This window comes from Jaculus jaculus, chromosome 2 (assembly GCF_020740685.1).
Source record: "Jaculus jaculus isolate mJacJac1 chromosome 2, mJacJac1.mat.Y.cur, whole genome shotgun sequence".
NCBI lineage: Eukaryota > Metazoa > Chordata > Mammalia > Rodentia > Dipodidae > Jaculus > Jaculus jaculus.
This window is the reverse complement of record NC_059103.1, coordinates 40,128,710-40,156,634: the sequence shown is the minus strand read 5'-3', so window position 1 is coordinate 40,156,634 and position 27,925 is coordinate 40,128,710. Positions and strand designations below refer to the sequence as shown.

Here is a 27,925-nt window from a genome sequence, read left to right as displayed (position 1 = left end):
ACTCACTAGCAACCATCTTGGCTGTGACTTGGAGCCAACTGTCCCAATGCCCAGACTTGTGTGAGACCTGTAGCACTTCCATTCTCTCACACAATGCTTTAAGGTCAGCACCATCAACTCATATATTCATCACTGAACTGAGAGTTCCCCAAGGGCAGGCACCATGCTTCAACTCTGAGTTGCTAATGCTCCAGATACCAACATCCACACCCATGGAGCCCATCTTGCCCAGGGCATTTTCCACATAGCGTGTCCAGCCTCTCTTCACCTACTCCAAAAGAATGTCAGATTCCTCCTTCCCCTAGAGTCCACATCAGTTCATCTCCAGAACCATCTGCTCTCTTTTCTGCCCTTTCATCTCAGCCATCTTCTATCAACCATTTTCCAGCCTCTTCCCTCACTACACCTTCTCATGTGATGTCCTGAACCCCAATACTGGCTCTACCTGCTCATGGTGCCTGGCCTACCTCTATGTAAGAGCCATGCTCTACTGTGCTCAAGGCCTGCAGGGCCCAGCCTCTGTTCCCAGCCGCACAGTCTGCCCCTGTTCTCTGTGTAGACTACACCCAAGCCACAAAGGGGTTCTTTATTTTCTTTGTGCTGCAGCAGCCTGAAGTTTCTCTGTCTCAAACTGATCCCCCCAAATCCCGTATCACCTCACGGCTCTTCACACCTCACACTCAATCACATTCTGCCTCATAGCAACTTACATATAGCTGACTTAATTACTGCATTGTTTACATTATGCTAGAATGGCTTACAAAACTTTGCCACATACCACATGCTTAAAATTCATAAAGTCACTAGATGCCAGGCTTCCACTTTAAAGAAGAGAAATGGGCTAGAGAAATGCCTCAGCTGTTAAGGGCACTTTCTTGCAAAGCCTGATGGCTCCTGCTGGGTTCTCTAGTACCTACATGTAAAGCCAGATGCACAGAGTGAGGCATGCATCTGGAGTTCTTCTGCAATGACAGGAAGCCCTGGTATGCCCATTTCTCTCTCTCACTCTCACTCTCTTTCCAAATCAATAATAAAAATATTTAAAGAACAGAAGTTCAGGTTGATCAAGTCCAAGTAATGTGCCCAGAGTTCCTGAGCTACTGGGACACTGAGCCCCAACACAGGCGTCCATCTCCTTGCAGAACTTTCCACAGGATATGCTGCAACTTCTCTTTATGACCACATCCCTTCTTATAAAACTGAGCAGCAATTATAAAGTTCACTATAACAAATCTAACCCCAGGACAAGTGATACATGAGTGAGGGGTCCTCAGCAATGTCTGGCTCACCATCAACTCCTTAGCTGAAATATCCCATCTTCAGAAGCCCTTCCCTGAGCACCCTACCTCACAGCATTTAATGCAAAAAGATCGACTCACCTCCCTGACATTCTCTAGAACCCAAATCTCATGACAGCCTATCTCTTATACAGAAGTTCGATGGGTAGGCCAGCACATGGACTGTGTTGCTAGGAGAGCTTGCAGCCTGGGTTGTTAGTGGGTAGTGGCATAGGACGAGTGTTGTGGCAAAACTCCCTAGAACTGTGTAATTCTTGCCTGCCAAAATCAAACCTGGTGGTTCCTATCCTTTAATCAGCCTTTTCATGGCTTACCCATGGCAGGAAGGGGATGATATGGAACCCAGAGTCTCTGAAAGATATAAATTGGAACTTCCCTGAGAGGGTGAAGAGGAGGGAGCATCACCTGCTTAGGTTCCTCATAAGCAGTATCACTGCAAATCAGGAAGGAAAGATAGCCTGGCTTGCCAAGGCACAGTGAGGACTCATCATCTCTGACTTATTGTCAAGCTGCTCTATTGCTTCCTCCCATAGTAGCAAATCATCTGAAATTCTGGATGTATCAGGAGAACATGTTCTCTTCATCACAGGGATAATCAATCTACTGTTTCTGACCTGTGTATCTCCATCTTCTCTCTAATTATGTTGTCAACAGAACCACCGACACTGAGCACCTACCACAGCAAGGCAGGCGAGGCGGGGGGGGGGGGGGGGGGAAGCACTCTGCAAGAGAACAGGAAGCAAAGGCAGAGTCTCTTCCACAGGTGTCGATGTCAGCACCGTGGACAGAGGCAGTAACGAGGAAGCAGGATGGAAGGGCCACAAAGAAGCTTGAAGGCAATGGTGACTTCAAAATGGCAATGCTATATATATTTGGTTTGATAGTTTAATTCAAACAAGCACAATTAAACAAGTGAGACAGATCAAAAATCCATACTAATAAAGTTATTAAGCCCTATTGTGGGGCTTCAGAGATGGCTCCATGGTTAAGCGTTCTTCTTGCACAGGACCCGAGGGGGCTGAGACTGCCTGAGTTCAGATCCTATGTAAAACATCTGCCAGTGGCCATGCGCATCTATAACCCCAGTCCTGCAGGGGAGTAGAGACCAAGAAACTTGACTCTTGAATCAGTGAAAGGAGACACAGGTTCAAAACAAGAGCAGGTGGGAGAGCGATAGAGAGGAACACCCAGCATTTTCCTCTGGCCGCTACAGGCAAGCAACTCTCACCACAGGCCAGTTATGGAGTACAGCAAAAGCACACAGACGTGTCACTGGATACACACCACACTACACACACACAAGCAAAACAAGAGCAGCAACAAAAACCTAATGTATAGGGAGGGAAGTGTCCAAAAGCCTCAGACCAGAGAGAAAGTAGGTAATATCAGGAAGGGGAGAAGTTGGGGACAGAGGTAGGATAGGTTCGAGGTAAAATTAGGTGAGTTGGAGGACATGAGAAACTTCAGGGAGGCAGATTTAAGCCTAAGGCCATATGTTTATATAATTTTAACATTAAGGAGCTTCATCCCCAAATCAGGAGCTAAATCATAAAGGATATTGCTAATGTGAGAAAATGCTGACCCTGATTGACCTCGCAAAAGATGCAAAGCTCCCTGCCATCACAACAGGCAGGCCGAGAGTACTAGACATCTGAAGTAAGGATGCTGTGTGAGGGACCCTGAAGCATTCAGCTTCCAGGGGCTGAGGGCAGCAGCTGCCTGTCTCTGAGCACCCTGACCACTGACCACTGACTGACATCTTGCCCAGCCACTCCTTCCCCTCCCCTCAGACCCAGCTCAGAACTCAGCCTAAACCATTTAGAAAGACATCAGAAATATGCACTGAAAACTGCTTAATCAGTGTTTCACAGTCAGAGCCCCAAATGTCTGCTTAGTAAGGTAAAAATGGATTTCTGTGTAAGGAATATGTACTTAGTGCATTTACCATCCAAATATCATTTCTACTACTGTTCCACGCTGGCCCGTGGAGCCTTGGAGCTCTATTTACAAGCCTCCCAGGTATAACATGATACAGTGATACAGGCAACAGCAAAATGAATCCATTCTTCTGCTTCAGTGCTGTTACTGAGAGGGCTGTCTCCATCTCGGGTGTGACAGCGTCAGAGAGCTCCGTCCAACCCATCTTGTCCCTGGTGGAATGCAGGGGGACATTGAGTCCCAGTCCTCTAGAGCAGGAACGGCTGGGCAGTGACCCCTGGTAGACTCTGCTTCTCCTACCTTCCAGACCAGGCTGTAGATGAGCAGTGGGTTGCATTCCATGTCAACTGCAGCTAACATAAAGAATATTACTATTCCGTTCTTTATATTGTTGAATTAATTTTTAAATCTGTACTTGTAGTCCATTTGCTGCTCTTTAAAGGACACTTTGAGGTGCACGGACCCGTGGAGTTAGGTCATCATAAGAAGCAGGGTCGGCATGATTTCTGTGACTTTACACTTGACAGAATGTTTTTGGTTTTTGACAGTAACTAGTGGTGAACTATGATACACATGTTTGCAGCTGTTCCCGTTGGTCCTGGAATGAGTTTGCAGTGAAGAGCAGTTCAAGGACCTTTCCTGGGCCACTATCCAGCTGGAATTTGGAGCCAGCATACCCAAGAAACACATCAAAACCACAAACTCATTACTGTTGCCATGACATGCTGCCAATAGTATTGAGACTATGCCATTTCTTTCAGAGATGGCTTCAGTCTCAATACTGACTGCTTCAGTCATTCAGCCTTTAAACTCAGGGTCTTCTTGAAGGCAAGTTTCAGGATCACCCTCACTTGTCCAGATAACTTCATAATAGAGCTAATTTTCTCCCATGGATCCAACTTCCACTCAAAAGTTATCCATATTCAGATACCTCCCCACCCCACAGCCTTCCCGAGAATCAACTGCACCACAGTTCCCTGGACAACTGCATATGGAGAGTGCAAGGTGCACCAAAGGCTACATGTCCATGATAGAGCTGCTCACCTCCCTGCTGTCTTGATATTTTTATAATGTATCCTCTAATTCCTTCTCGTCATTCTCTCTCCTGTGCTCCGCCACAGCATAATTTGTCTTTCTATCCATCATTTCTCCCTGTTGCTGGGGAAATATTTCCAAAGACTCAGCTGAATGGGTTCAGGCTCTGCTCAACTCACCCTTGCTCAAGGCCCATGGCCTAAGGATACAGAATGTCTTCAGATTTTGGACCCTTTGTGACCCATTCCCAGAGACCAGCCAGGGAGAAATGAAGGCTATATAAAGGAAAATGTATGCAGTGGTCATGAGGAAAGGTGATGTTTAAAGCATTTGGATCACATCAGGCAAGTCATGGTCTCTGGCAGCATTCTGACTGCAAGGAAGATCTGTCATGTAGAAGGCTCTCCAGCGTGGCTACACACTGCCATCACCATAGTGATTACACCAGACCACAGTTTCTGGAATGAGATCTGGATATTAATTTTCCAAATTAACAAGTGACTCTTGTTTGGCTGGAGTCAAGAACCACCACTAGACTCATGAGCTTTGACAGGCACTTGTTACAATTCACATACCTTGTAACTTCACTTGTGGTCAGTATTAGCCTATATACAATGTAAATACAACCTAAAGATTGACTTGAAGAGACTAAACTTTTTTTAACTTGTGAGTGTACTAACTGCTCTTCCTAGCTGCAGATGATAGGACCCTTCAATTTTATTTAAAAAATTATTTATTTATTTGCAAGCAAAGGGAGGGGGAGACAGAGAGAGAATGGGCATACCAGGGTCTCTAGCCACTGCAAATGAACTCCAGACACATGTGCCCCTTGTTCATCTGGCTTATGTCGGTCTTGAGGAATTGAACTGAAGTCCTTTTGGCTTTGAAGGCAAATGCCTTCACTCCTAAGCCATCTCTCCAGCCCAACCCATCACTTTTAACTCCAAGCTCCAGTTAAAAACATATGATAAATCACCTAGAAAATCAAAGCCCTTTCCTCATTAACTGGATTTACATTGTTACTCTCATACACTTAGAACTGCAAAGTATCTTGTCAATTTGGAAGTCTGGGAAATCTAACACAGCCAAGCATGATAGCACATACCTGTAATCCCAGCCTGAAGTTGAATCTGCCTTGGTTATTTTGGGTATCAACTCGATAGGGTAGGAGACTAGCTCAAGGGGATCGGTATTCATGGGTCTCCCCATCCAGCTGCTACAGTGCTCACATACATTTTACTTCAAAGGTTCCATCCATCTTCCTGAAAATTTCATTTTCCTTTACTGTTGAGTTGTATAAATGTGCCACATATTCATTCAAGATTAAGTTTTCTAAATTTACCCCCTAAAACCAAGTGGTCCCAGTCTCATGGACCAAGAACTTTCTTCAAACACAGGAATCTTTGAGACACTAAGGACTGGGGAGGACAAGGTTGGCACCAGGTGGTGTCAGGAGTTGAAAGGCCCACTTAGCACACATGCAATGGTTTACATGGGACACAGCAAAAAAGAACACTGTGGGCAAACTACCACAGCCTGGTGCACAGCAGGCACTCAAGTATTTCACAATAATTCAATAGATACTGCAGGTACAAAACGAGAACTCAAAATACAGCTCTGTTATGGGAAAGTACTACTAATTGTATGTAATATCTGTAGCTAAGTTATAATGCAGCACAATGATTATGGATATCACTAAAATTATTATACTGATGTTAGTACAGGCTTTATTCAATAGTAAAAACTGTTTCCTTTTCAGCGATGCCTATGTACAGACCACTACTTCCAGTCAGGTATCCATGTGCAACATGGGGAAACCAATTACACAGGGAATCTAACCTATGACCCAGCAGCCCATCCAGGAAAAGTATTCTGGAGGCAGACAAAAGGTGTTTCAATAAGTAGGGTTGTAAAACTTTTAAGAAAAAAAAAAACATGCCAAGAGAAACAGGAAGACTCAGACCAAAGTCAGTGCTTGAAGCTTAATTTTTCAGTACTTTCGAAGGAGCAATGAAGCTAATAGATCCAAGTGCCTAGATTAAGGGTGTGAGAACTATGGTTCTAATGATACTAGATCTTATGTGGAATAAGGATTCTCACCCTTCTGGGGTCAAAGTAAATGATCAGAGAGTCAAGAGTCTCCATGTTCTATCAATAAGCAGCAGAGTAAGAGCATTTCCACCTCCTTCCCATGAAGGCTTGAGGTACGCTGAAGCAACTCAGGCTTCCCGGAGAACGCAGAACTTGGGGACCAAAAGCAGCGGTGTCTACTTGTCTATACACTTTTATTATACCAAGTAGCACAGAGCCCAAGAAGGGAACCATGTCTTGACTAAAATCCAGATTACATGGAAGCTGGCTGCTTGTTCTATGGATTCTTCTTCTCATCTTCATGTCTGGCCTCAGCACACCATCCCTCTCCACTTCCAGATTTTGGTCACTTCACCGGCATCAGCACAGGAGCAAAAGGTGAGATTAACTATGGCCCAGGGAAAGACTTCGCCAAAGGACTTCCTTGGCTGGCTCCAACTCGTATGGCACAGGATATGATAAGGGTTTATATGGGTGAAAATTGTACAGATATTACACACTTGAGTAGAGATGCTCAAAGACACAGACAAAACCCAGAGGGCTACTTTCAGCAGGGACTTGTGGACTCCATGAGCACAAACTGACGCACAGAGCTGTCCTCAGCAAGACACACAGAACTATGAGACAGCAGAGAATGCCAGGCAAGGCTGTGAAGACTTCAGAGGTCTAGGGTAGGGTGGAGTGACACAGAGATGCACAAGGAGGAGAAAAATCAACCTGACCGGGTAACTTTGACCTGCCATTCAAGCAGAACTAGCACCAACGCTAGTCACGGAACCTGCTGTTAGTTCGAATCTCCGTGCTCTGGTCAGATAGCACAACTTTCAGAGCTCCAAACAGACATCCAGCATTGCTTCCTCCTACTATGCCAGGGCTCTTCAAACACATCGACATCTCACCACGGTCGAGGCTGCTTTATGAGGCACCCGCTTAAGAATGATGCGTTTAAGCAGACACAGTCAGCCTTAAGCTTTGTTGCCAGCTGTGGAGCTCAGAGCACACAGCCAGTGTCAGCTATTCAGCAGCAGCACTCTTTTATTCACTGGTCTCTTTGGTACGATATTCCACATCTAGGATACACATGGATTATATCCATAAGGTCTCTAAACACATCCAGGTCCTCAAAGGTCCACTTTAATGAGCTGGAAAAGACCCAATAATGGAAAGCAAATCAATCATTCATTGGGCTGGCAAGAAAAGCTGCCAACTCTCAGACACATCTCTAACAAAACTAAAATTGAGGCTTTCTTCTCTCAACTACACAGGCTTCGGATAGTATCTGGTGGCTCCTGTCTCATCGTGTGCATCTCAATTTCACCTTCTCAGACCTGGGCTCAAATGATAGCATCCAAGAAACATCCTTCCTCTGCATTTTCTTCAAATGTCTACAAATATGTCACTTTGCCCCTATCACAGCTTACCTAAGATATAGTGCACATGCCACGCTATTCCCTCAAACTCTGGAATCCACGGGTTTTCAGTATGTTCAGGATTGAACAAGCACTAAAAAGCGTTAGAACATTCTTACCACCTTCAAAAGAAGCCCTGTGTATGTAATCAGTTGCTTCTCACAGCCCACAATCCCCATATCCTAACTCTGATTTACTTCTGTAGCCACAGATTTGCCTATTCCAGACATTTTACATAAATTAAATCATGTAGCCTTTTGTGACTGACTGATTTCTCTCAGTGTTGTTTTCAAGGTTTACCCCATCACAGAATGTGTATCAATACTTAACTGTCATAAATATCTGCATAATACAATGCAATGATTTGAACTGATTATATCTTTATTCAGTTTTCAGTTGCTGGATAGTTAGCTTATGTCCACCTTTGGCCACTATAAAGCTATGTGTGTTTGTGTGTTGTGGGGGGTATGGACAGATGTTTCTATTTTGCTTGGGTTAAATGTTTGCAGGCACTAATGGACTTTTACATCAAATCCTGTCAAAACACAATGTGAGGGCTCGGTAGATGGCTCAGTGGATAAAGCACTTGACATACAAGCATGGGTACCCGAGTTCAGATCCCCAGAACACATTAAGCTGGATGCTATAGCAGGCATCTGTAATCCTGGAGCACATGCTGAGAGACGGGAGGAGAGGACAGGAGAACCCCAGGAAGTTCATGCGTTTGCTGGCCTGGGGAATGCAACAGTGAACAGTGAGGAACCTTAACCTCAAACAAGGTGGAAGGCAAGCAGACACCTGAGGTTATCCTCTGACTTCCATGCATATGCATGGACACATACTCAACAAAAGTAGAAATATTTAACAAATCTAAAAAATTAGACACAGCATAATATTCAGGAGTAATTTTGATTTCTACATTACTAAACAGAAAAAAAAAACCAAAACCTATTTTTAAAGTCGCCATGATTTAACAGAACTCAAACTCCAAGGCATTTTATCTGACAAACAGAACAGTACTAGAAATAAAACATTTAGAAAATATGGGGGCTGAAGAAATGGCTTAGCAGTTAAGGTGCTTGCTTGCAAAGCCAAAGGACCCAAGTTCAATTTCCCAGGACCCACATAAGCCAGGTATACAAGGTGACACATGTGTCTGGAGTTCGTTTGCAGTGGCTGGAGGCCCTGGTGTGTCCATTCTCCCCACCCCCTTTTCTCTCAAATAAATAAATAAAAATAAAACATTTTTTAAAACATTTAGCAAATAAAACATTTAAAATATTGACACTTATTGCTATATAGATTTAACTTTCTTGACTAGAAATGCCAATTCACATGGAATTATTTTTTCAAAATATTTATTTTTATTTATTAGAGATAGAGAGAGGGAAGAGGGAGAGCTGGAGGGAGGAAGAGAGCAGGAGAAGGAGAGGGGGAGAGAGAGAGAGAGATAATATGAGACTGAGAGAGAATGGGTATGCCAGGGCCTCTAGCCACTGAAAAAAAACTTCAGATGCAAGTGCAGCCACATGCATCTGGCTTACATGGAACCTGGATAATCAAACCTGGGTCCTTAGGCTTTGTAGGCAAGCACCTTAACCACGAAGCCATCTCTCTAGCCCTCACATGCAATTTTAAATTAACAGCCTTTAGAATTTTTTAACAAGTTTAAAATTATTTATTTATTTATTTTGAGAGAGAGAGGGGGAGAAAGAAAGAAAATGGGCACACCAGGGCCTTTAGCCACTGCAAACAAACTCCAGACACTTGCCACCTTGTATATCTGGCTTATGTGGGTACTAGGGAATCGAACCTGGGTTCTTAGGCTTCACAGGCAAATGCCTTAACCACTAAGCCATCTCTCCAGCCCTGCCTTTATAAATTTTGATATTTTCAGATTTCAATATTTATGCAGCTGTTTTGTTTCTGTTTCTTAGACATGACCTCAAAAGTGTCTGTTTTAAGGGCAAGGATGATCCGGGTTATTTCATAAAACACTCTGGACATTCTTCTGACTGTATTCTATGTATAACTTTTTACTGAAGGTATATTTTGTGCAAATTCTCTACCTCTTTTTAAAGTTTATTAAGAACAATTTGACGCTGTGTTCATTTTCAGGCTACATAATTGACAATAGAATTTGTCTGAAGAAGTCTGAAAACTTTAGAATATCACAATGAATGGACTAACATGGTAGGTCCAGAAGTAGGTCCATCCAAGTGTCTGGTATTCTCTTACAGCAATAGTTTCTGACCAATCATAGAAATAAAAAAAAAAATTAACACCCTCATGTTACAAATAGGAGAATGAGAACACACAGGCCTTGAGGTCGCACAGCTGGTTAAGGGACAGCTGGCTCCTGCACTGTCACGTCACACTGCTGCTTACGAAGGACACTGGCCTGGCAATATGGCATGACAACATTTGCTTTCATGGGCAGCTAATTTAATGACTATTTTTCAAGCAAGCGCCTTCAACAGCTGGACCACCTCCCTAGCCCCTCAGTGACTACTTTTCAGGCACTATATAGTGGATTGAATTAGTAGTGTTTAAGAATCACTAAGACTAGGAGGGAAGGAGGAAGCTCCACCAAACTAATTCAAGAGGTAATTCTCCTTGACTGGCTCCGATGAAGATCTATGCCCCAGTCTGTAAGATGGCCACGTTTGCATGACTGAACTAGCCTGTCTGAAGAAAGCATATGTGCAAACAGATTATGATCCAGTCATTTATTCTCCACTTTGGAAACAAGACAGCAAATGAAGCACGCAGGTGTGCGTGCACATGCACACACACTCACACTGGACCCCAACCAAAACAACCCTGGATTACATTTGCAACGCTTTTCACCTTTGCTATTAACAAGCAGCTATGGAGCAACTCCAAGTTATCACACAAGGCCAGGGCCGACTCAGAAGCTGCAGCAGTGACTCAAGCAGTAAGGCCAGAAATCTGAGGCAACAGACCTTAGTCACATTATAGAGGTGTGAAATAAATGATATTTCCTCTCAGAAAATATGCATATTTTAAAAGTCTCTGGACTGGAGAGATGGCTTAGCAATTAAGGCATTTGCCTGCAAAGTCAAATGACCCAAGTTCAGTTCCCTAGAACACATGTAAGCCAGATGCACAAGGTGATGCATGCGTCTGGAATTCATTTGCAGTGGCTAGAGGCCCTGGCATACCCATTCTCTCCTTCCCTCTCTGCCATAAATAAATAAATACCAATATATTTTTAAAGTCTTTGACTCAGAGTTGATAGGACAGGTAACACCCTAACAAAATAACGGGCCAGGAAGATGGATATTTTTACACAGCAGAATCAAACTGGTGTGACACAGCTACTTGTTTTCCATGAGAATTCCAAACTAGGTAATAATATCCAGGTATTCAGTGGCTCAAACCCACTAGCCAGATATAGAGTGGGCAGGGAAGAGTGAGGGCTGTACCTATCCAAACCCCATCACTGCCTCTGCATTCCAGTTCATATATGAGAACATGCAGGTGCATGCCAAGAGGTCAGAGTCACCTGCATTGTGACATTCGCTAGGCAGTCATTGTTGGCAAGCATGCTGGCTCACACTTGGCATCCCAGCAGACTGGCCAGTATATCCTCAGCTCCCTGTGGAGAGGATGGCTAGAAACCCCTGTTGTCCAGGGTCGAGCCACAGATACACATGGAAGCGACAGAGGACAGCAGGAAGCAGGAGAACTGGGTCCACCCACAGTCCTGCAGCTCCTGAGCTGGTGACTGACCCAGTCCTCCAGCCTCTCCTTCTCAGTACTCTACAAACTGTCCTTCTGCTTTCCCACAGTAATGGACAATAGTGGTGAGGGAAGGCAGAGAAAGGAAGGCAGAAATAAAGGACAGGGCAAAAGTGAGAGTTATAAAGAAAGCTAAAGATCACGCCCCAGTGCTACCAGATGGTCCTCATACCCTCAGGCCTGACCCACACACTGCAGCTTGCTGTGGACTCCAGACTGGTGCCCATCAATGCTCCAGCCCCTGCATGTCAGACAAAACATCTTCCCCACATTTCAAATGGGCATCAGCCCAGTTGAGATTCCATCCCTGGCTCAGACTTCTTTGTAGATTCATCCTTCTCTAGCAGATTTTCAAACGATCCTCAGTGTTAAATTTGGATGGTACCCTCTTCCTCCCAACTCCATCTCCTTCCTTGACATCATCAATCCATAAGATCAGGTACCATCTATAGGCCAAGACCGCGCTGAACTGCACTGTACATTCGGCTATAAGACAGCTCTGCTCGGATGACGGGTTAGGCAACCTCATGTGTCCTTCCCTGAAGGCGTCTTCTGGCACCCTCCCCCACTTTCCTGGTCCCAACAGAGAGAATTTCCATCTACCCAGTTTCCCAAGCCAGAAACACAGGTCTGTGCCCAACTGGTTAACAGCACAGAGGTTGGAGTCATAGCACCCAGGTTCACAGCATCCCTGCCAACCACCAGTCAGGAGCCTTGGGCAAGATGGGTAACTTCTCTGTGGTTCTACTGCCAAACCTATAAAGGTGAGACCATGTTCCAACAGCATTTAAATAGCACTCACATATCACTTAGGATAATGGGGCAATTCCTCCTTAGCATGCATACCAACAAAGGAGGAAATCCTTCTGAAGTTCATTAATATGTTTTCCTCTCAAACATCTCTTTTATTTGGCATTCTCCTTCCTAAATCAAGGCATTAATTTGTCTCAGAAGATTAATTATAACACAAAGGCAAAGATGAAGGGCAAGTCTCAGGAAGCACAGCTTTAGATTAGCAACATAATTTGTGACAATTTCTTATACATATATTTTCATCATATTTACCATGTCCATCATCTTCTGCAATCCCCCTCTCATTCTGTGATCCCCTTCCTCTTCTCACCTAATTTCCCTTCTCACTCATTTCCCCTTCTACTACCATACCATGGCTCTTAAGGAGGCGGGGTGACCAATGAGTTTAATTCAAATTGCTTACATGAACATGGATAAGGGGTTATTTACTAAAGCAGGGGCAACTCACCACAAGCTACACCACTAAAGAAAATCTCTCCTCTTCCCCCAGCAACTGCCAATGCCTCCTGGTAGGGGAGGGGCTCCTGAGACCCATGCCTATCCATGACAGAATATATCCGACAGGCCAAATTTTGTGCAGGTCTTGTGCAAGTAATCGTAGCTGCTGTGAATGAGTGCACGGGTTCAGTGGCCATGCATGTCTGGAAGACAGCATTCTACAATATTCCTCCTCCTTTGCCAGCTCTTAAATTCTTTCTACCTCCTGTTCTATGATGTTCCTGAGCTTTGGGAGGGGGGTAGAGATGGCCCACTTAGGGCTGTGTACTCAATAGTTACTTATTCTCAGCAGATTGACAGGTTATGAGTCTCTGCAATAACCACTATCTACTGCAACAAGCACTTCTGACCAAAGCTGAGAGTTACACAAACCTATGAATATAAACTCAAATCCCCACATGCCCATTTAGCATAACAACAGTAGTAGCTTCTTCTCCTAGGGTCCAAGACCTCCATAGCCACAAGTATGACCAAGTCTATAGTATCAGACATGCATTCTCTCCTGTGGAGCAGGCCTCCAAATGTAATCAGAAAGTGGCTGGCTACCTACATATAAGTCATGCCACAGCTGTACCAATGGTCACATCTTGCCTGGTGGGTGGATGAGTGGTAAAGAACACAGCTGAGTATATAGCTAAGTAAGACTGTTGATGACTTTTTTTCCCTCAGAAGTCTGCATAGAGCCTTCTGCCACCAGAGAACAAGTTTCCAGCTCAGTTCTACACTGATTTCTTTATGTCCTGCAAGTGAACGATGTGGTAGTTTTGGTAGGCAATCGAGGGTAGTGTGAAAGCCTGTATTCAAAAAATTTTTTGGTTGCTAGAATAACTGTTGTGAAATTCTGCCTGCTGTTGCCATGAAAGGTATGTTTAAAAGTCTGTTGAATTTCCACTAGGGTACCATGTGCTAAGTATGCATTTCTGATACAATGATGGTCAGAAAGCATCTAGGGCCTGACACAATACAAGTCCTATCTGCTGAGGGGAGCCAGAAGAGACCAGAGCAGGAACATAAAGGAACTTAGACCTACACTGTTACTCACTCTTTGAGCCCTTTGCCCTCATTTCCAAGTTGTAGAACAGGTTTAGAGAAATCTACAAGACTAAAGCAGAACATTACTATAATGGGGTGCTTGGGGTCCAAGAAAGTCCTCAAACTCCAAACCCTAGGTTCATTTCTAATTTTAATCAAAGAATTGAATAAGAAAGACTGAGAAGGATAATTATTAAATTGTAATATTTATTGAGGGCAGTACAGAGCCAAGGAAAAGCACCCATGTGTCTAGAGATCCCACATGGAGGGCCTGGAAAGAAAAGAGAGGAAAACTTCAGGGAGCTCTTGCCATGTGGGGAGCTGGAGGGGGTAAAGGAGCCCATGTGGAGAGTAAGGTCTTGGGGGCTCTCCCTGCTGGCCCAGCTGAGAGAAAAGCTCAGCCACAGCTGGAAGTTCCCAAGTGGTCAGAGAGCCTGCCCTCCTCTTGCAAAGGTATTTATAACCCTATAGTGGTGGGCTGTCCTCCAGCTCAGGTGAACCAAAGGGACAGCTGGCTGGTTAAGGCTAGGGACTGTCTCCAGAAGGGGATAGCCCTGACTTGTTCCAGGGCCTGAACTTGACTGACCACAATGTCAAATCCTATGAAAGACCTCCCTCCCAGAAGAAGCCCTGGTCATTTGTGAAAAATCAGGTCTAGGGAACTAGACAAGAGATACAAAATCAGATCATCTTTGATTTCTAACAAGTACAGACTTTCCTGCCTTTTTCTTACTTTGAGGTGTCCAGTCACCCTAACTATACTCCCTTTTACAACCTTCACGGGGAAGCCCAAGTATGGCTTTGATATCCCATAGTTCATGCCTGACAGCGGACATGGATTACTGGAGGCAGCAAGGAATAAGTTCATAGGATGGGGCTAGGGGTTGACAGGACAGAACTGGTTTGTCAGAGTTGAACAGGGTCTTCCAGCCTTCTTCCTCAAGAGTAAACCATCTATTCTATTCTTACACATTTTCCAACAAGGAGTTCTGCAAGGTCATAAAAAGCCATCTTGGCAATTTATCACTGTAACATTCAAGACAATTCATTATTTCTAAGAATACAGCACCATCAGCTCAAGTCTGTACAGAAGAAAGAGCTCCAGAAGACCAGAAAACCTGAACAGTAGAGAGGACATGGCTACTTAACTATGCAATCTGGGCATGTTCTATAAACATGGTAGGACTACAACATCCTTACAATGGTACCTTGCCAAACTAATATGATGGCGTGAATAGAAAGAACCACTAGAGTGTTTTACTTGGTTTATTAGCAACCATCATAACAAGAAATTATCAGCAAGTCTCTATGAATGAAACTCCAAAGTATCTAGATTCCAGGAAAATGAACCCAGCCAGGATCTTCTGCTCTAATCAGATTAGAGCTGGAATTCTGGCTCAAGTATAGAAGCCACTTGGTATAGGATAATGAAAGAAACTGGAACACACATCCCAGAAGTCTATCAGAATGATAAATCAGCAAATCATGAGTGGGGGTGAGATCAGGAAGAGCTTGGCTTGGTGAAGACAAGGCTAGATGTCATTTCCCAGAATCGTCTGGTCAGCAGCTGGTCCAGAAAAGCAGAAGACACTAGGGTGGAAGTAAATAATGATGAGGCAGATACTCAACCTCTGAGAGAGCCCACACAGCAGAATGACTACCTCAAGAAACACAAGTTTCTCCCCCACACTGAGTGCCACACTGGAAAATGAACCTTTCTAGCCAGGCATTGTGGCACATGCCTTTAATCCCAGCATTCAGGAGGCAGGTATAGGAGGATTGCCATGAGTTTTAGGCCACCTTGAAACTACATAGTGAATTCCAGGTCTGCCTGGGCTAGAGTGAGACTCTACTGTGAAAAATAACAAAAAAAAAAAAAAAAAAAAAAAAAAAAAAAAGCAAGCAAGAAAGAGAAATAAAATGAACCTTTTTCCTACAGCATTTCACCTGAAGAGCCTCTCAAGTCCAGGATAAGAAATACTAATCATGGCTGGAAGGATGGTTTAGTGGTTAAGGTGTTTGCCCACAAAGCCAAAGGACCCAGGTTCAATTCACTAAGACCCATGTCAGCCAGTTGCACAAGGGGGCACATGTGTCTGGAGTTTGTCTGCAGTGGCTGGAGGCCCTGGTGCACCCATTCTCTCTCTCTCTTTCTCTCCGCCCCCCCCCCGTCTCTATCAAATAAAGTAAAATTAAATTAAATTAAAATTAAAAAAGAAATACTAATCACTTGATGCACTATATCAACATAAACCCTGCAAAAGAAAATGTAAGGGAATCTATAAATATAAGAAAGTAATATGAACAAGATTGTAGAAATGAAAACCCCACACAAATGGGAAGAAAAATCTCTGCCTAGGATTGCTGAGTGAGAGTCTGCATGGTCAGGTAATTATGACAGATCAATACACACAGTGAAAAATGGAGAAGCACTTTAGGAATTCGAAGTCCTGGTGGGGAAGAGCAACAAGCTGAAGTGAGTATATATTGATCCTCAACACCCGAACTGAAGATCAGAACCACCCGTGTCAGCTAAATGCAGCCAGGAAAGCTCTGAATAGTTCACACTCCTTCATTAGCATGCCTTCAAGAACCCCTCGGGAATACAAGGTTAATGGTGCACCTACTCTTAGCTAGTAAGGGTGACTAGTCAGAACAATCACTGGGTGCTCAAGTTTTTCCCTGTCCTTTCTACTACTGCATTTTCTAAAATGATATTCCTTAAGTCTAAGCATTCATGGTATTTGCTCTTCATTAAAAAGTTAATTCCTTTTTTAAGCAAAAAGGACATCTTTTTAAAAGCAAGTCATTGATCATGAAGCATTTTATTCTCTAGTTCTGGGAATATGGAGGACCAAATTAATTTCTGTCATCTTTTGGCTGTAGTCCTAAGGCTTCCAATATCATTGATCTAAAGCAGAGTGGAAGCCAGATAGGCATAAAAGGTCTTTGCTTTTAAGCCTGTCCAATGAGGTCCAAGAGGACATACACACGGACTCTCTCCTCATGATGCCACATCATGTTGACCTTCCTGCTCTTCTTGCTCCGTTGCTCATTCACAGAATTCTCTCACCCTTCAAGTCTCTGCTGCTGATCGAGAGTCAGTGGATTCCCTGGGATACATGGGTGATGTTAATACCACCATCAACCCTGCCATGAGAGCACCGGCAAATCCTTAACAAATATCCACAGCTAAGCCTTGACACAGTCTTTGGGTGAAGCCTGGGCCTTGGGAGTTTAATGTCTTCCCAGGAGACTCTCATGCACAGCCAGAATTGAGAATGACTACAGAAGAGGCAAGGCACTTGCTAAAACTGGAAGATCCTTCACCTAGCAGGTTTCAAAACTGTAGCTTCTTTTCTTGACCAAAACGCATCCTCAGATCCTGATTTCATTCTGACATGTCAATAGCAACCAGCAGAGCTGGTGGACTAGAAAGACTAACAAAACCCAAGTTCAGATTGCTTTTATGAACACCAGCTCTGAGACTCTGAGACTCTGGACTCACAGATGCTCGTCTATTCCAGGTTTCCAAAACACTAGCCACAAGGCTTGTTCCACACAGTATTACTCATGAACCTTTTTTGGAAAATGCTGGTAATTTGATTCTACACCCAAAGTTCTGAGTCAGTACTGGGGAAAAGGGCTCCTCAGAGAATGTATATATAGCTAGTCAGGGAAACTTTGCTTACTCTACCCTCAGCAAGCCAGACCTTGTCACGCCCTGAGAATTAATTCTACTTCCATGACAAAAGACCTCCCAAGACAGCTTTCTTTCATTTTTTTTAAAAAGCTCAAATACTGTACAAAGTTGTATATCTATTACAACTGAAGATCTATTTAAAAAGCACTCTGTAGCCCAGCCTAGAAAGTAGATGCTAATAGAGAGATATTGGTCATACATTCTTAATTATATCATGGAGATGGCCAAGTCACCCTCCTCTCATCTTCATCCCACCATACAGAGAGCACTGTCAAGAGCCGTGGCAGGTGGCTAATGAACCTTAAGTAGCTTACAAAGATTGCTGCCTATGTGGCTTTACCCAGAAAGCTGTAGTGACCTCTTCCACTTAAGCATGTGCTTGTTAATAAAGAAAATCATGAGCATGCCTGCCCTAAAATACATAAATTATTTCTGCCCTATTGTGGTAAGTTGAATGTTCCCCCACTAGACTCAGGTGCTTTGTTGTTGTTGTTGTTTCAAGCCTAGCTCCAGCCACCTGGCTGGAGGAGGTATCACGGGGCAGATCTGATTTCTAGTCCAAAGTATGCAGAGAGCAGCCAGAGCTCTGGGGCTGGTTCCTTGTTGTGCTTCCTTGTGTGTGGGGTGCGGGTGGTGGGTTCCCCCACTCTCTCTGCTTGGATCTGTGAAAGGGGCCATTCTCTTCTGCTACCATGGAACTTCCCCTGGACCTGTAAAACCTGAAATAAATCCCATTCCTCCCATAAACTGTGTCTTGCTTGGAGGTTCATCGCAGTAACATGGAGCTGACTGTGACACATGCCATGCTATTACACATACTATAAAATGTTCAGTTGATATCTCACATCTAAAAGGGTTTTTAAAAACAAACTTTTAATAAATTTTCTTCACATGATCACATCCCAGTGGTTTGAAAACTACTGCTCTGGCCAACTGCCTTGCTCTGGCAGGCACCCATCTCTGCTGGCCACCTGTGGAAAGCTGTCTCTGCTTTCACCATGGGATTAGTCAGTGGTTTCAGATGACCAAGCAACATCTACAACACATGGGTAGTCACGTTGCTCCTGTAGTGTGTGGTACTCTTTTCCCTTGGCTTAAGCTTGGCATGGAATTACCCAAAGTTGGTACTGCCCACATTTGGATGCTGCTACAAAGACACTTGTAGGGGCAGGTATGGTGGTATAGGCCTGTAATCTTAGCACTTTGGAGGCTGGGGCAGGAAGACTGAAGTGAGTTTGAGGCCAGCCTTGGCTACATAGAAAGACTGTCTCAAAAAAGAAAGAAAGAAGGAAAGGGAAGGAAAAAGAAAAAAAAAAAACAAGCAAACAAAATTCTTGGAATTGTCTGTTTTATCCCCAAAAGCTGTGCCAAACACAAGCTTATGAGGAAGTCCAAAAGAACTTCACTGAGTATGTATGTACGTATATGTATATATAAACACAAAATCTGGCTACCCTTGAGCTCTTCATTCACTGGGGAGAAAGTAACATGTTCTGTGAGGGTGTCCAGTAACAGGAATCCTACCCAACTATAATATCACAATGACTTACGCCACATCATACTTATCAGTATCAATACCACCACCAGGTCTCATAGCCATTGAACACCCTGCGCTGGAAGTCACACTAAGCACTTTCATTTATCAACTCATTTCATGCTGTTTCATGAGTTAGACACAACACATGAACTCTAATGACAGAGGCAGAGCCTGACAACCACATGGTGTGAATCTGTGGAGTTTTCCACCACAAAGCTCCGGACTTTGAGAACCCAGATGGTATTTTGGTCCTCAGATCCGAAACTCTCATCCACCTGCTTCATGCAGCTCCTCTGCCACTGAACTCAGGCTTAGTGGCACATGAGGTTTCGCAGTTGCTCTGTCTTCTGGGATATAAATGTGAAAATAATATGCAGTTGAGAAAAAAAGAGTGGTTAACACAGTATGAGAGGCATTGCTATGATATAAGTAGAATTGCTGTTTCATCCTGCTGAGTTTCACATCCTATTAGTTTTTTTTTCACTGAAAATAATTTCAGACACCTTGAAAAGCTAAATCTTACATGCCACTGCCACTATTAATTTCAGAAGAAACACATAAGGGATGACAAGTTTGTCTTTGACACCATAAAAAGGCTGTACAGCGACAGGATAGAATAAACTCAAGAGCCCATCTACATGAGACACAGCCCAGAGCCGGCTTTTGCTCAGCACTTCACACTCAAGCTTTGCAGGTACCCAAGGACAAAGGCACAAATGCATGCATGCATATTCCCTCCCTCCCTCCCTCTCCCTCCTCCTCCTCCTCCTCTTCCTCTCTCTCCCTCCCCCCTGCTCATTGTACTCAACAGAACACCTGAAGTGCAGGAACTGAACCAGGTAGAGCTGGGGTATACTAGCCCACCAGCTTCACACAGCAAAAAGCACATTCAGGGCAAGTCCTATCGGCCCACACCAGCATCCACAAGCTTCAGTAAGACTTAAAATGAGCCGTGAAGCTGGCTCAGAGTAAGAGTACCTGCCATGCAAACATGAAGCTCTGACTTGCCCTGAGTTTGATTCACCATCACTCACATAAATAGCAGGCTGTGGCCACACGCCAGTATAACTGCAGTCCTGTGAAGAACAGAGACCAGAGAATTGCTGGACCTTTCTAGAGAGTCTGATTTAAAAAACAATAACTGGAGCTTGAGAGATGGCTCAATGGTAAGGCACTTCCCTGCAAAGCCCAACAACTGGAGTTCGATTCCCTAGTACCCACAGAAAGCCAGATGCACAAAGTGGTGCGTTCATCAGGAGTCTGTTTATAGAGGCTGCAGGCCCTGGCATGCCCATTCTCTGTCTGCCTCTCTTCTATCTCTCTTTGCTTGCAAATAAATAAGACAAAATATTTCTAAAATATTTCAAAGGCCTGGAGAGGCGGTACACTTCTTTAATCCCAGTACTGGGAAGGCTGAAGTAGAAGTATTGTCACGAGTTCAAGACCAGCCTGGAGCTAGAGTAAGTTCTATGTCAGCCTGGACTGGAAGTAAGAGTCTGCTTCCAACAACAACAACAAACATAGCTCCAGGTTCAGTAAGATACTCCTCAAGAAAACATGCAAGGGAGTCACAAAACACCCAGCATTCTCTTCTGGTCTCCACATATGCTGACTTGAAGGGCATACATGTGCACACACATTTATATGCCTTATCACATCACACATCTATACACACACATGCAAAAAAAATATGTTCATTCCTGACTAAATGTTTCATTCTAATGATTGAGTGAATGATACCTAGAGGAAAAACAAACAAACAAACTTCATACTATATAATGAGAAGCCATCCAAATAACTACTTTTTTGTGTTAGGGCTTGAATGAACCCTGTGTGTGTTAAGTAATTTCCTATGGTACTACAGCCCTTATACTTCTTAGTGGACGGTAAGAACCTACAGTAGAGTCATCAAATTTGCACATGCAGCTAGCTGGAAAGAAAGATCTCTCTTCTTGTACAAAAATCTGTATGCAACAAAATGTTCCCAGAAACACGGCCAAGCACACAGGTAGGTTGCAATGTGGATAACTAGAGGATCCTGCACAGCACATAAAAAGAAAATCAAATGCACAAGCACAAAATGAGGACAACAAATAATGACAGGAGAATTCACGGGGCTGAAGATAGGGCTCAACAGTTAAAGGCACTTGCTTGCAAAGCCTGATGGCCTGGATTCAATTCCCCCGTACCCATGTAAATCCAGATGCGCAATGTGATGTATGACTTTGGAGTTCATTTGCAGTAATAGGAGGCCCTGGTGCACCCAATCTCATTCTCTCCTTCTCTATCACCTGCTTTTCTCTCTCTATCATCTGCCTTTCTTTCTCTCTCCCTCCCGCCCTCAAATAAATAAATAAATAAATATTTTAAAAAGAATTATAGTGTTGGGCATGGTGGCACACACCTTTAATTCCCAGCTCTTGGGAGGCAGAGGTGGGAGGATTGTTGTGAGTTCGAGGCCACCCTGAGAACTACATGATGAATTCCAGGGCTAGAGTGAAACCCTACCTCAAAAAAAAAAAAAAAATTACAGCTACAGAAAGTAGATCTGTGCATAGATGGGGACAGATGGGGGTGGTGGGTGAACTTCTAAGGAATGCATGGAAACTTCTTGAAGTAAAGGGCACATAAACTTGAATGAGATGGTAATTTCATAGGTGCATACATGTACCAAAACATGGTAAACTGGAAGGCTAATATATATTACTGCACTTAAGATATGTGTACTTTATTACCAATTAATAGTCCAATTAAAGTTGTAATACCAACAAGTATTGAGCACTTACACAGCTAAGAAAGACAGAAGGTTAGCATGCTATAAATACACTAAAAATGAATAAAAATGATGCAGAAATGGTGAAGTGATTAAAAGCACTTGCTTGCAAAGCCTGATGGCCCAGGTTTGGTTCTCAGTACCCATGTAAAGCCAGACAGAAAAGTAGCACATGTGTCTAGAGTTCATTTGCAGTGGCAAGAGACCCTGGCATGGGCATTCATTCTTATTCTTTTATTTCTTTCATTCTCTTTCTCTCCCCCCTTGCAAATAAATATTTTTCAAAAAATACAAAATCCTTGCCTAAAGTAAATGTATTCATATTCTGACAGAAATCTTAAGAAGTAACTTTATCTCATTGAGCAAACCACACCCATGACCAGATGTTGTGCACTGGTGATAAGAATGAGAGTGTCTTCAGAAGTGAACTGAAACATGTTAACAGAAACACAGTCTACAGAGAACTCAACACTAAAAATAAACTGCAAACACACTCAAGGCTCAGGCATTGTGGCAGAAGAGGGAGCAGGAAGATTATTAGGCTATAGGGTAGGCAGAAATATCCTGAGGTACAGAAACTAACCCTCACAGTGAACACCAAGGACCCTATTGACAGGGGCCCTCAAGGAAATGGGAACCAGGGATGAGGGGAATACAAGACTATAATCTATGTAAAAATTTATATATATAAAAATTTATTTCTGAGCAAATTTTTATATAAGTATATATATATAAATTTATTTTATTATATTAACTTCATATGAAATTTAATATAAATATATATACATACACACACATATATATGCAAAAATAAATAGAAAAAGGAATAACATTTATTCAGCATTTTAATTTTCCTTTATTTTTATTATCAACTTATAAAATCAACTCATTTATTATTGAAATGAGCAATACAGAAAAAAATAAGGAATAAAATGACCATTTCCTATTATCTACTAAAGAAGGGAAAAGAACAAAGAAGAAGTGTTTGAACAGCCACACTCACAAAAAAGAATATGGAGCCAGGATCCTGGGACCAGAGTGATGGACAGAGAAGAACGACAACTTGGGCATCAATGTGGGAGAAAATGCTCACTATCCTGCACAGTTGCCAGGGAAGAGCCCAGGCCCATGGGTGAAAGCAATGGAGACAGAGAAGAATGAAAGATGCTAAAAGTGGAATCCATTACATGAGTGGGAATGGGCAAGCAGCACCCAGAGGACCACTTGCTGGACGTGGCCTCTTCCAATTTTATGTCAGGCAATCCTGGCTACAGGCTCTCTCCTTTCTAAGATTCTATGATTTGCTTTATTTTACAATTAAGACTACTAGCAAATTAAAGTGTCTTTTAAGTTTATGGTTTTGATTTGGATCTGATATCACAAAGGATAAACTGCAAATATCCAACTGCTAATGATATTTGCAACCTCTGCAGGTCACAGAAGTTAGACAAAGGAAATCCCCCACTCCTAACCACTTGCTGGCTTCAGGACCTTGGAGGATTGTCCAGTGTGTTCACCAGCACCACAGGGATAACTACTCTTATGTGGCAATGGTGAGAAAGAAATGCACTAATGTGTCCGGGAGTAAAATGTGGATGACGAGCCGGGCGTGGTGGCACAGGCCTTTAATCCCAGCACTTGGGAGGCAGAGGTATGATATTCATTGTGAGTTCGAGGCAACTCTGAGACTACATAGTGAATTCTAGGTCAGCCTGGGCTAATGTGAAACCCTACCTCAAAAAACAAATGTGGATGACATTAGAAACAACACTGTATGTACCATATAGTCAGAAATTTTTAAATTCCCTGCTTTTCATTCATTCTATACAAGTAGGTTGCTTACAACAAATTAATTCTATAACAATCTTCTCAGAAGACAGTCTTATCCTTGGGAATGGTACAGGCATAGACACAAGGAAAGATAAGTTATGAGAAAAAACCCATCAGAGAAATATTCTTTGAACATCGCTTGCATCATATTATGTTCGCAACCAATAAGCTCTAAAATGTCTCCTTTGCTATAGGCTACTGTTACACAGAACATTAGTCCCATGAGATAATCTTTGAAAACAGTTTTGCACCTAAATATGATGTGTAAATTCAGTATGATGCACCCCCACTTTGGAGACTCATAATGCATGCCCGAAAGACTTGAAGCTCCACCTTGAAGATGTTTATTAACTCAGTGTTTCCTACACTTGTCTGATCACCTTTGAATTCTATTAAAAGTTCTTTCCTAACATTTACTCCAGTGGCCAAAGGCCCCCCAGTCCGGCCTTGCCTCATCCCTCAGCACACAGTTCCCTAAGGGTCCATTCATCACACAGGTTAACCCTGCTTGAGTACCATAGCCTAACCATGACTTCTTGTTTTTGGTAGCTTGATTCATATAAGTTACAACAAAAAATTGTCCCTTTAAAAAGCGTGCAATTTTTTGGGTTTTAATACACTTGCAGAGTTTGTTTACCCAATACCACATCCAATTTAGAACATGTTCACCCTCCCTAGCACATTCACAAAGCACATGGATCAGAAAACACTTGCCAGTTTTCCTCAAACTGCCAACCCTAGGAAACCATTTGTCTACTTTCAATCTGTATACATTTGCCTACTCTTCATATGTCATACAGGGAGAATCATGTACTATGTGGCCTTTTGTATCTGGCTTCTTTCACCTTTATCATATTTTCAAAATTCATCAACATGGTACCACATATAGAAGTTCTTTCTTTTATGGCCACATAATGTTCCATTATATTAACTGTCCCCTTTTGTGTATCCATTCATTGATTGATGAACATTGGCTTTTATCTTATAGAAATTTGGAGCAAATGTTTTTATTTATTTGAGGGACGTATCCAAGACTGGAAGTCTTAGGTTATGTAAGAACTTTACCGTTAACATTTGTAGTAGCTGCTAGATTATTTGTCAAAATATCTAAACTGGGCTGGAGAGATGGCTTAGCGGTTAAGCGCTTGCCTGTGAAGCCTAAGGACCCCAGTTTGAGGCTCGGTTCCCCAGGTCCCACGTTAGCCAGATGCACAAGGGGGCGCACGCGCCTGGAGTTTGTTTGCAGAGGCTGGAAGCCCTGGCGCACCCATTCTCTCTCTCTCCCTCTTATCTGTCTTTCTCTCTATGTCTGTCGCTCTCAAATAAATAAATAAAAAATAAAAAAAAATATCTAAACCAAGTTACATTTCCACAAACAGCATGTGAAGCTTCCACCTTCACACATCTTCACTGACTTCTTTTATGTCTTTCTTAAGAAATATATTATGAATCTTACAGAATGAACCTATTGGTCATATTCCCATCGAGTTATATTTTTATATCACCTCTCCCCATTCCACTGAAGGCCCTCCTCAGTGGGGTTACTGGTATTCACTGTGAGGTCAGGAGTGTATCAGTCAGTCTCTGTTGGCAGGAGGAGGAGGGGAAATGCCTCAGGATATACCTACAGCCATCTCCATGAGTAAGGAAGAACAATGGTAAATACTGAAATGATCCCTGTGGGTCAGATTCCTTCCTCACAGAAACTAGAAGTTCTTGTATGGAGAAAGAATGAGTGAATATAATATTTCACATTGTTTTAACCTTTTCTTCTTCTGCGAATCCACATTTACTCTCACATTAGACATAGTGAAATGGACAGGGCCAGGGACCCAATCCTCCTCTTACTGGTGTTTCCTCCTCTTCTCCTCTGCCAGCACTCACAGCACTCTGTTGCTACTCTCAGGAAGGAATCAAGATTGGCATTAAGCGCCTCCCAAGCCCTCTCAAAGCATCCAGGGTTACAGAGTCTTTGAGCCACATGTAGAAAGGAAATCTACTCCCAGTACATCATGAAGATCACTGTGTCTGAGGCCAACTGAGCTGCAGAAGTCTGAGGCAGAATTCAAAGAGAGCTCTTTCCTGTGACCACATGTGTTGAATTTTATACTTCTAATGTATGTTAAGCACAAAACTTCAACAAAATGATTAAGTTCCACCCAAAAGCCCAGCAGGTATAAGAAGTATAAACTTAAAACCTCAAAGGATATATTTATGAAAGAAAACCTTGGGCACAGTGGTTTTATAATTTGTGTTTGTATATCCCTATGTATGAGTGTGAATGTGAGTGTGGGCACTCCATGGGCCACAGCACATGTGTGGAGGTCAGGGGACAAACTGTTGGGTCAGTCTTCTGCCTTACCACCTCATGATGTAGGGTTTCTTGCTTGGCATTCTTGCTCTGCTGATATGAGCTTCTGGGAACTCATCCTGTCTCTACCCCAATCTAGCTGTCAGTGTACAGAGATTACAGAAGCCCACCATGGCTTCCAGATTCTAACGTAGGGCCTGGGGGTCATGTTCAGGTATTCCAGCTAGAGTGACAAGCACTTTATCCACTGAGCTATTTCCCCAGCCACCTGGTAAAGGTTTACCATCCAAACCACTTATGAATCAAGTTCAACACCTTGGGTGAAACAGCATTCATCAGCACTACCTGTGACTCCCATATAACCCCTTTATTCCAATGGGCGTGACCAAGGCCCAAAGCAAGTGAAATGACCCCCATGTAGCATAATCATGTGCACCAGGCATGGTGCTAAGGGAGAAGAAAGGCATCTCATGGAGTGAATCTATGGGCTAACAATAAACTTACATTCCTATGGGGACCCCAAGAAGAATTCATGAAGAGCAGCAACTTCTAACAGGCTAAGAGGATGAACCTCCCCCGCTAGTATCCATGATACCCATGAAAGGACAAAGATGAACAAGCTGTGAGAACTCTAAACGTGACAATGTCTTCAGTGACATGGGCCCCACCTTCTGTCTTAGAACCTTAAAGCATTCCTTCAAAGCAGGATGGACAATCATTGACCCCACACAAAGCCAATGCAGACTGAAGTGAAGCAATCTTCCCACAAAGCACAGACCCTGGCCAGTGAGTCTGCAGGCCTCCCTCCACGGCGCCACACACATGGCCTTTCAAAGTGATCCCTCACAGGGCTATGCTTTGTGCAACCTAGTGACACTCACTATCCTTTCCGCACAATCTGACCCTGAGCAACACCAGTTCCATATATCAGCATGTTGGCCAACCCAGAGGATTCAAGTCAAGTTTGGCAGGTCTGTGTTACGGCATTAGAGAGGGCAAGGATAGCAGTCACTTCAGCTCCACACGGTGGAGAAATAAAATAGTTATAAATCATTGCTCACTAGATTTCTCAGCTCTCTAATCATCTCATAGTCATTATGTATTTTTAATGAAGGAGAACCTTTATATATGCTAACCAGTACCAACTATAGAGAGTATTATAAATCAGTAAGGAAGCCTATGAAAGTCTTCCCTCATAGAAGATTTCATTGGGCTGAAAATTACAGTGTGAAATTCACTGATGTACAAACCGCGTCATGTGGGATTCTCTTCCCACAAAACCTCTTACTTCTCTTTAGCCTCAACAACCCATGCCCCCAAAGGACTTTGCATGTATGTTGCTAGCTTCATGAGGACACCCACGAAGGGTAGCAGGGACTAGTCTGAAAGGATCCAGAACCTCAGGGTTAATTAACTGGGATATACACTCATCCCTCGACACTGACAAAAACCATCTTCCCCCATGTATAGTTCATGACTATCACAGAGCCCAGTCTCATGAAACGGACTTGCACCTGCCATTCAGAACAGGTGGGGGGGGGGGAGAACCACCTCCAGGCGAAAAACCTAACAGTACTAAGCATGGCTGCTCAGGAGACATTTGATTTCCATCCCTAATACTTGCCACCTCTAGAAGGTGTTGAGGAGTCCTTGTTTCAGCAGGCTTAGCTGTGATCAATGAAGGGAGAGGCCAGAAAAGGATTCTGGTACACCAGCAAGGGAGGAAAAGGAGCCAAGCAGTAGCCTAGGAGTGATGAACTGCAGGAGATTCATTTCACTGCCCCCAAATGAAACAAATCTAAGGAATCGCTGCTCTCCGAGTCTGTATGAGCACACAGGAACAAGACAAGACAGGAAATAGAACCTGGATACTATGTGTCCAAGGTGTTTCT

At 43.3% G+C, this 27,925-nt stretch overlaps 1 protein-coding gene across 1 annotated transcript in view; it reads right to left on the bottom strand.

Moving 5' to 3' along the window:
- Positions 1–27,925, bottom strand: part of Myo5b (myosin VB) — a 343,662-nt gene that overhangs the window by 154,586 nt on the left and 161,151 nt on the right. The gene's annotated exons all lie outside the window — the stretch shown is intronic.